Source organism: Oryctolagus cuniculus, chromosome 11 (assembly GCF_051225735.1).
Source record: "Oryctolagus cuniculus isolate XC-2025 breed Fujian yellow rabbit chromosome 11, ASM5122573v1, whole genome shotgun sequence".
NCBI classification, from domain to species: Eukaryota; Metazoa; Chordata; class Mammalia; order Lagomorpha; family Leporidae; genus Oryctolagus; species Oryctolagus cuniculus.
In genome coordinates, this window is record NC_142877.1 from 77,914,090 (window position 1) to 77,921,865 (window position 7,776).

The following is a 7,776-nucleotide window of genomic DNA, read 5'->3' on the forward strand; positions in this document are numbered from 1 at the left end:
TAACCTTTCTAAATATAACGTTTAGGGAAAGCAAGCATTCTGCACCCTCAATTTCCACTATGACCAGCCTGACTGCCTACTAACCTGTCTGACTCCTCACTACTGTCAGAAACCTCCTGCTGCAGCAGCCAGGAGAGGATCTCCAATGGGAAAGACCAGAGAAACTGGTGGAAGTGGAGTCTTTTAAGCCCAATTCAGGTAACAATCAATCAAATGGCAGGAACAAAATCCATCAGAAGGCCAGAATTGTAATCCTGTCTAGCCTGCTTATGATTAAAAAAAAAAAATGTAGGATAGGTAATTTCTTTCTATTTTTATGATAAAACTAGGAACTCAGAAGCGTGGGATTGGCACTTTTTTCTTGCTAAAGGCAATTTTTCTGGAGAGGCATGCATTTTATACACTCTTAAAAAGTCTTCCCCTTTTCTTATTCCAACAGGGACCTGAGCTAACTACCTATTAGCCCATCTAACTCATCATAATACCATATGGTATTTACTGTGGAAACAAGTCTTAGGTAAATTCTGATAAGTGTCTCAACATTCATTAGCACTTTTTTTTTAACCAGTGGACCATCTTTTATTTAGTCATTTTTGTTTACAACTGGAACTCTGGGAACTCAAAATTAACATCCTTGCCTGTGAGCTTCTTTTTTAAATTTTTAAAAAATATTTATTTATTTATTTGAAAGTCAGAGTTACACAGAAAGAGGAAAGGCAGAGAGAGAGAAAGATCTTCTATCCTATGGTTCACTCCCCAATTGGCCGCAACGGCCGGAGCTGCGCCGATCCGAAGCCAGGAGCCAGGAGCTTCCTCCGGATCTCCTACACAGGTGCAAGGGCCCAAGGACTTGGGCCATCTTCTACTGCCCCCCAAGCCATAGCAGAGAGCTGGATGGGAAGTGGAGCAGGTGGCCCTCAAACCGGCGCCCATATGGGATGCCGGTGCTTCAGGACAGGGCATTAACCCGCTGTGCCACAGTGCCGGCCCCACCTGTGAGCTTCTTATAGACACCAGAGAAGGTGTCTACCTTATGCTCCACGTTATCCTGCTGTGCTTTAGTCCTGATGGACTTTCATGAGCCGGCTGCCATCCAGTTTCACACAGCTTCTCTTGGCCACGGTTTCACTTGGAAAGACTAAGTCCTCAAGGATCGCATTGTGCACACCTATCAGAGTGCGGTTCCTAGGGCACTTCTGCTTATTTTTCGTTCAGCTTTTTCAAGTTGGCTTAGGCAGAATTCTCCTCTGAGCAATAAAGACAACATGCTTCCCACTAAACTTTTTCTCCAGCTCACAAACTAGCAGGACTTGAATTTTCTGGAAGGATTTTAGTTGAGGAACAGGAATAAAGATTATGATAGCTTTCTGGCCACCACCAACTTCGATTTCCTTGGCAGCTGTTAGTAAAATGGTGCAGTCCTATCTGTGGTGTGATCTAAGCCCTATCTGTGGTGTGATCTAAGCCCTATCTGTGGTGTGATCTAGGCTCTAGCCCCCACCGCCATTGCTGGAAGCCAGGTGGCCACATGGCCCATCCACAGGTGTCAGCTCCACCCACATCCTAATGGGATTTGCTGCTCCTATTTCCCTACCTACCCTCTCACCCCCACAAAGGTTTAACAGGGCCTGCTCCTGAACACGTGTGTCTCTTGATCTCTCTCTCTTATGCTCTCCTCCTCTCTCTTACCCTCTTGTCTTCTTCCCTTGGCCTGATAGGCTTCCCCCACCCAACAATAAACCTTTCCTCTAACTCCAGTGTTTGGTGCGTTTTGTGGCGGCCTTACAAGCCGTGATGTTCAGCTCTCTTAGTTGAGTCTTGAGGTCTGAGTTCATCTCCAACTCCAAGAGTGCCTGGGAGATCCCTGACTCGAACTCATCCAGCTTCTTGCCATTGGGCTTGACGATCTTGGCACTCAAGGTGAGCATGGCTTCTCCTGGTTGAGCAGCGGCTGAAGAAGAGGCCCAGATCTCGCTCACTAGCACTTACTAAAAGAGCCTTGCTCAGCAGACATTTTAAAGTTAGGAACAGCCATCCTTGGAGTGAAGGCAAGGGACAGAAGCCTCCTGTGTGAGGAAATTCTCTTGCACACTGTGCTAGCAGTATTAGAGATGTGCCTTGGGCTGCTGCTTCACACCACATTCATGGAATGGCAGGTGGCTATGACCGATCTTCCTATAAGCCTTCCATCTTAATAATTTTGCCTATGAAAATTATTCTGTAACATGCCCTGTTCTAATTAACAAACCCTTCGTGTCAAAAATCCATAACCATATATGAGGTGCAAAGACTACCTTTGAAATGTAGATTCCTGATTAGAGTATACCTCAGCACTAACTAACCATAGCTAGTATAAAGAGTTGGATGAACTAACAGGTGGTCCTGAAAAGAATAAGGAAATGGGAAGTCTCCTTAAGAGGGTTCAATATGCATGCTTCTCCCTAGAACCAAGATAAAAGTGCCAATCCCATTCTGAATTTCCAGTTTTATCATGAGAATAGCACCCTTCTGAGTTTTTAGTTTATCATGTGAATAGAAAGAAGTTACCTATGCCACCCTTCTAACAATTTTTTTTTGTTATTTCTATAGTCAGCTAGACAAGATTACAATTCCAGCCTTTTGATGGGTTTTCTCCCAACCTATTATTGATTGTTAGCTGCTGTTCTGTTTTCTCCCACAAAATTGTGCTTAAAAGACTCCACTAACACTGTTTCTCAGGTCTGCCTCTCTTGGAGGCCCCCTCCTGGCTGCTGGGGCACAAGGTTTTTGACTTAAATCTTGCTTTGCTCACTGCCTTATCCACTTGGAAAACAAGTTGTCTTTCTTTACTGCCATTTTACCCACAACACTAGGATGTGGATTAGAGTTAACTCCTACATCAAATCAGTTTACATCAAATTAAAATATCATAACACTGAAAATATGACAGTGATGTGTTTGTTGGTAAGTGTTGTAGTACCTCTCCTTTTATGGATCCTTCACTTTTCATCCTAACCCAGTCCCAGTAGAATAGCAGAGTCTTATGGAGCCTAAATGTTTACAGAATCTAGCAGAGAGTGTGAAATTATAGGCATTCCCAAGACACTCTGGCAAAAAAAAAAAAAAAAAAAGACCTAAATGAAAGATCTCTGAGAGTGAGATCCCAGTGGAAAGAACAGGTCTTCAAAGAAGGAGGTACCTTTCTCTGAAGGGAGGAGAGAACCTCCACTTTGACTATGACCTTGTCTAAACAAGATAAGAGTCGGAGAACTCAAAAGGCTTCCATCGCCTTAGAAACTCATGACTGGAGCATAGGGAGATTACTGATGCCATAAACAGGAGTGTCAATTTGTAAAGTCAACAACAGGAGTCACTGTGCACTTACTCCTCATGTAGGATCTCTGTCCTTAATGTGCTGTACATTGAGATTTAATGCTATAACGAGTACTCAAACAATATATTTCACTTTGTGTTTTTATGGGGGTGCAAACTGTTGAAATCTTTACTTAAAGTATACTAAACTGATCTTCTATAAAAAAAAAAAAGAAATCATCAATTCCCAACTTGACTCTCACTGGGATTAAACATGACAATAGGTCTGATCTGATTTCATCATCATTTAAAAAATCATCTATTATTTTTCACTTTATGTTTCTGTGTGGGAGCAAACTGTTGAAATCCTTACTTAATGTATGCTAAACTGATCTTCTGTATATAAAGAGAATTGAAAATGAATCCTCATGTGAATGGAAGGGGAGAGGGAGTGGGAAAGGGGAGGGTTGCGGGTGGGAGCGACGTTATGGGGGGGAAGCCATTGTAATCCATAAGCCGTACTTTGGAAATTTATATTCATTAAATAAAAGTTAAAAAAAAAGAAATTATAGGCATTCCATGCCATTTCTCTCCCAGAAATCTGAAAAAGCTCATCATGTATCTCCATGGTTGTGTCTAATGCAGTATAATTAGGGTGAGATTTTTCCATATAATGAGTAGATATGATTATTGCTATACCAATTGTAGCTTTTTGTAAGGTAATTTAGTAAAACACACTGAATTAGGAGACCTATTCCAAGGACAAGAACTAAAATTTACATTGGGATTATCAATATCTCTCTAATCTTTTATCTCTGCCTGAGTCTATCAGGTTGTGGACATGTGCTAATTTGTGCATGATTTTAAAGATCCATGGCTCTCCAAAATGAAAACAGTTTTGGTTTATTATTTTTTATTATAAATGATTATCCTGATTATATGCTTACTATTTAAAAAGCAAAATGAAACTATACAGAAAAGAATAAATAAAGAAGGTGAAGACATCACCTAAAATGTTAAAATTCAGAAATTAACACTAAAAACAAATTTCTTAACACACATGCACACTTGTCAAGCAGACATGGTGAAGACCCTGGGCAAAAAGTGATAAAACTCCTACTAACGTTGTAAGCTTTCTAAGAAGTGGTGGCTTATACTTGCTTCAGGTAAATTAACTTTTGTTCTGCGGAAAACCACTTTTGTGGGCTTTTGTTGAAGAAATGTAGTGTGACAAGAAGTTTGGGAGTTGGGCTCTGAGTAGATAACTGTTCTGCATACTTCCATACAAATGATCTCTATGAACCTTCCCACTTTGTGATTGGTTTCAAAGAAGTAGAGGAAAACTGATGGGTTCCTCCCTCCCTCCCTCCCTCCCTCCCTTCCTTCCTTCCTTCCTTCCTTTTTATTTGTTTATTTGAAAGGCAGAGTTATAGAGAGGCAGAGGCAGAGAAAGCGAGAGATCTTCCATCTGCTGGTTCACTCCCCAAATGGCTACAAAGGCAAGAGCTGGGCCAATCTGAAGCCAGGAGCTTCTTCCGGGTCTCCCACTCCAGTGCACTGCTTTTCCAGGCCATAGCAGAGAGCTGGATCAGAAGTGGGACTAGAACCGGCGCCCATAGGGATGCAGGCACTGCAGGCAGCAGCTTTGCCTGATATGCCACAGCGCAGCCCCAGATTCATTTCAATAGCAAGATAGTTTTAGTCACTTGCAGGAGTTGTGTATGTGTGCATGGGGGATTGCACAAGCAACTACATAATGTCACTACTAGATTTGCGTGTTTATGACGTCTCATGTTTCTCATTCGCATGTTCAAAACTCAGTGTAGCTCACAGAGACCCAAAGATGGTGGGAAGCAGGCCCTGGACCTGGTTGTCAGATCAAACTATTGATCATCACAACATTGATCAAAAACTGGCCCCTGAGCCCTACAAAGGAAGTGTTTATCTTAGGTCAACACAATTGAAAGGAATGATAGAAATTAGTCAGCCTAGAAAAAACTTGAAATTAGATATGAGTATTTTATAAAGTTATCTGGGAGAGAGTGGCAGGCAACAATAATTCCACCTTAAGATTCTATAATGTTTCTTTACTTTTTATGAGTATCCATTAGAAATGGCTCCCCCACCCCCATTTCATTTTCCATATTGATTTTCTAAATTACAGGTATTTTCTAAAGCCAATCACAGCCCACTTACAGCTAAAATCCTTCCATGACTTCCCATCCAAAGCAATGTCAGAATCCAGAAGCTCTCCCTGATCAGAATTTTGTCTACCTGGCATGAGAGCAGCGCTTGGATTCTAAACTCCGGGACACCTGTATTGTGTTTCCTTTCAGAATCAGTATTTGAAGAACACCTTTATAGAAGGCAATAATATGCAGTTTCTTTCTCTATCCTTGCCTTGACACCATGTTTCCAACTTCACAACCAGATATGTAATTCCTAGTCCCTCAATTCCTTTCATCTCTCCAACCCTCTTTCACTTGACCAATACCCATCTGATACTAACATCAATTGGGACCTCCCCTGCTGTGTGTAGGAGGCCACCTTTGCCCTTTCCAGAATGAATTAAACATCTGTGATTCCACATCTCCCTCTGCATTCTTCAATCCATTTTTAAGCAGCCCTGTTGTAGCCATCCCTTCTTCTTTTTTTTTTTTTTTTTTTTTTTTTTTAAGATTTATGTATTTACTTGAAAGACAGAGTTACAGAGAAAGGAGGAGAGAGAGGTCTTTTATCTGCTGGTTCACTCTCCAAATGGATGCAATTGACGGAGTTGGGCCAATCTGAAGCTAGGAGCCAGGAGCTTCTTCCAGGTCTCCCACATGGGTGCAGGAGCCCAAGCACTTTGGCTCTCTTCCACTGCTTTCCCAGGCGCATAAGCAAGGAACTGGAGCATAAGTGGGGCAGGCAGGACTCGCGCCAGTGCTCAATTAGGATGCTGGTACTTCAGGTGGCGACTTTACATGCTAGTGCCAGCTCCTGTGGCCAACCTTGTCACCCCCATCTCACGCCCTTATCCTTGAGAACTCTTTGAGGGCAGTGACTGCTTTCATTTCTCTGTCAGTAAGCTGAATACATGGAGCAGGACTTTAATGTAAATCAGCTAGCTCATGTGATTCTGCCAAACATGGAAGAATAAGGAAGTGGAAAAGGTTCCATTGTCCTTATTCAGCCTGTAGCTGAGGCTTACAGAGCTTGGTAACTTGTCCAAGGTATTACAGCTAGTTAGTATCAAAATGCAAGTTAAATTTTAAATTTGAGACCAGTGCTGCCCTTTCTATTATTCCCACACACACCCTACCCTCTTCTTTTCCACTTCTTTCCATTTAAAAAAAATTTTTTTTTGAGATTTATTTATTTGAAAGGCAGAGTTACAGAGGAGAGAGATTGATCTTTCATTTGCTGGTTCAAGTCTAGGCCAGGATGAAACCAGGAGCCTGGAACTCCAGCTGGGTCTCGCACATAGGTGTCAAGGGCCCAAGTACTTAGGCAATCTTTAGCTGCTTTCCCAGGCACATTAGCAATGCTGGTCTTACTTCTTTCTGTTTTACACACACGCACACACACACACACACACATACAACATTGTGAATATATTCTAGGTCAAGTTAAGTTAACCAAATACAGTAGTTTCCCCTTAAAAATGCATTCACTTTAAGTTTTTAAATTACATGCTGTTCAAAGTAGAATGATTAAATCTCACACCTTCCAGCACTGCACCATCCGGATATGAGTCATCCCTTTGCCTGGCTATTCCGTGGTGTGTATAATACTCACCCATTAGTCACCTAGTAACAGTCTCAGTTATCAGACTACGTTATCAACTGTGTTGGTGCTACAGTGCTTGTGTTCACGTAACTCTTAATTTATTTTAAAATGACCCAAAAGTGCAAGAGTAATAATGGGGTCAATTTTATTACAGATTATTATTAAGATTGTTCAATTTCATTATTAGTTAATGTTGTCTACCCTTACTGTATCTAATTTATAAATTAAACCTTATCATAGATAGGTAGGTGAAAGTAAAAACATTCTACCCAATAGAATGCAGTATTAGTTGTAGTTTCAGGCATCTACAGGGGGTCTTGGAGCTCATACAACCCCCTTCCCCACGCCACCCCCACTTTGCCCTACCAGTTAAAGGAAAGCTACTACATTTCAACCAGTGTGCTGATATGTCTCTTTTAAAAAGGTTTAAAAAAGCATTTTACAAGATATTTGAATAAGAGAATCACCACAACCTTCATAAAAATATTGGAGGCTGTTATTTCTGGAGACTTGAGCATTTCCTTTGGAAATATCCCCCAAGTCAGAAAGAAAGTCTGACCCAGCCCCATAAAAATCTCTGTTGTCACAGGAGCTGTGTCACTGAGAACCACTGAAACGACAGGGTTAAGAGAGCAAAAGGAGCTGCAAGCCATATATGGAGAAACTGGTTTCTTAAAACTTCAGATGAACTCAAGTCGTGCTTACCCTTCTCTC

At 41.5% G+C, this 7,776-nt stretch overlaps 1 pseudogene; it reads right to left on the reverse strand.

The window, feature by feature from the left end:
* Positions 1–581: 581 nt before the first annotated feature.
* Positions 582–1,928, reverse strand: LOC149123537 (small ribosomal subunit protein eS7-like; annotated as a pseudogene).
* Positions 1,929–7,776: the final 5,848 nt, after the last annotated feature.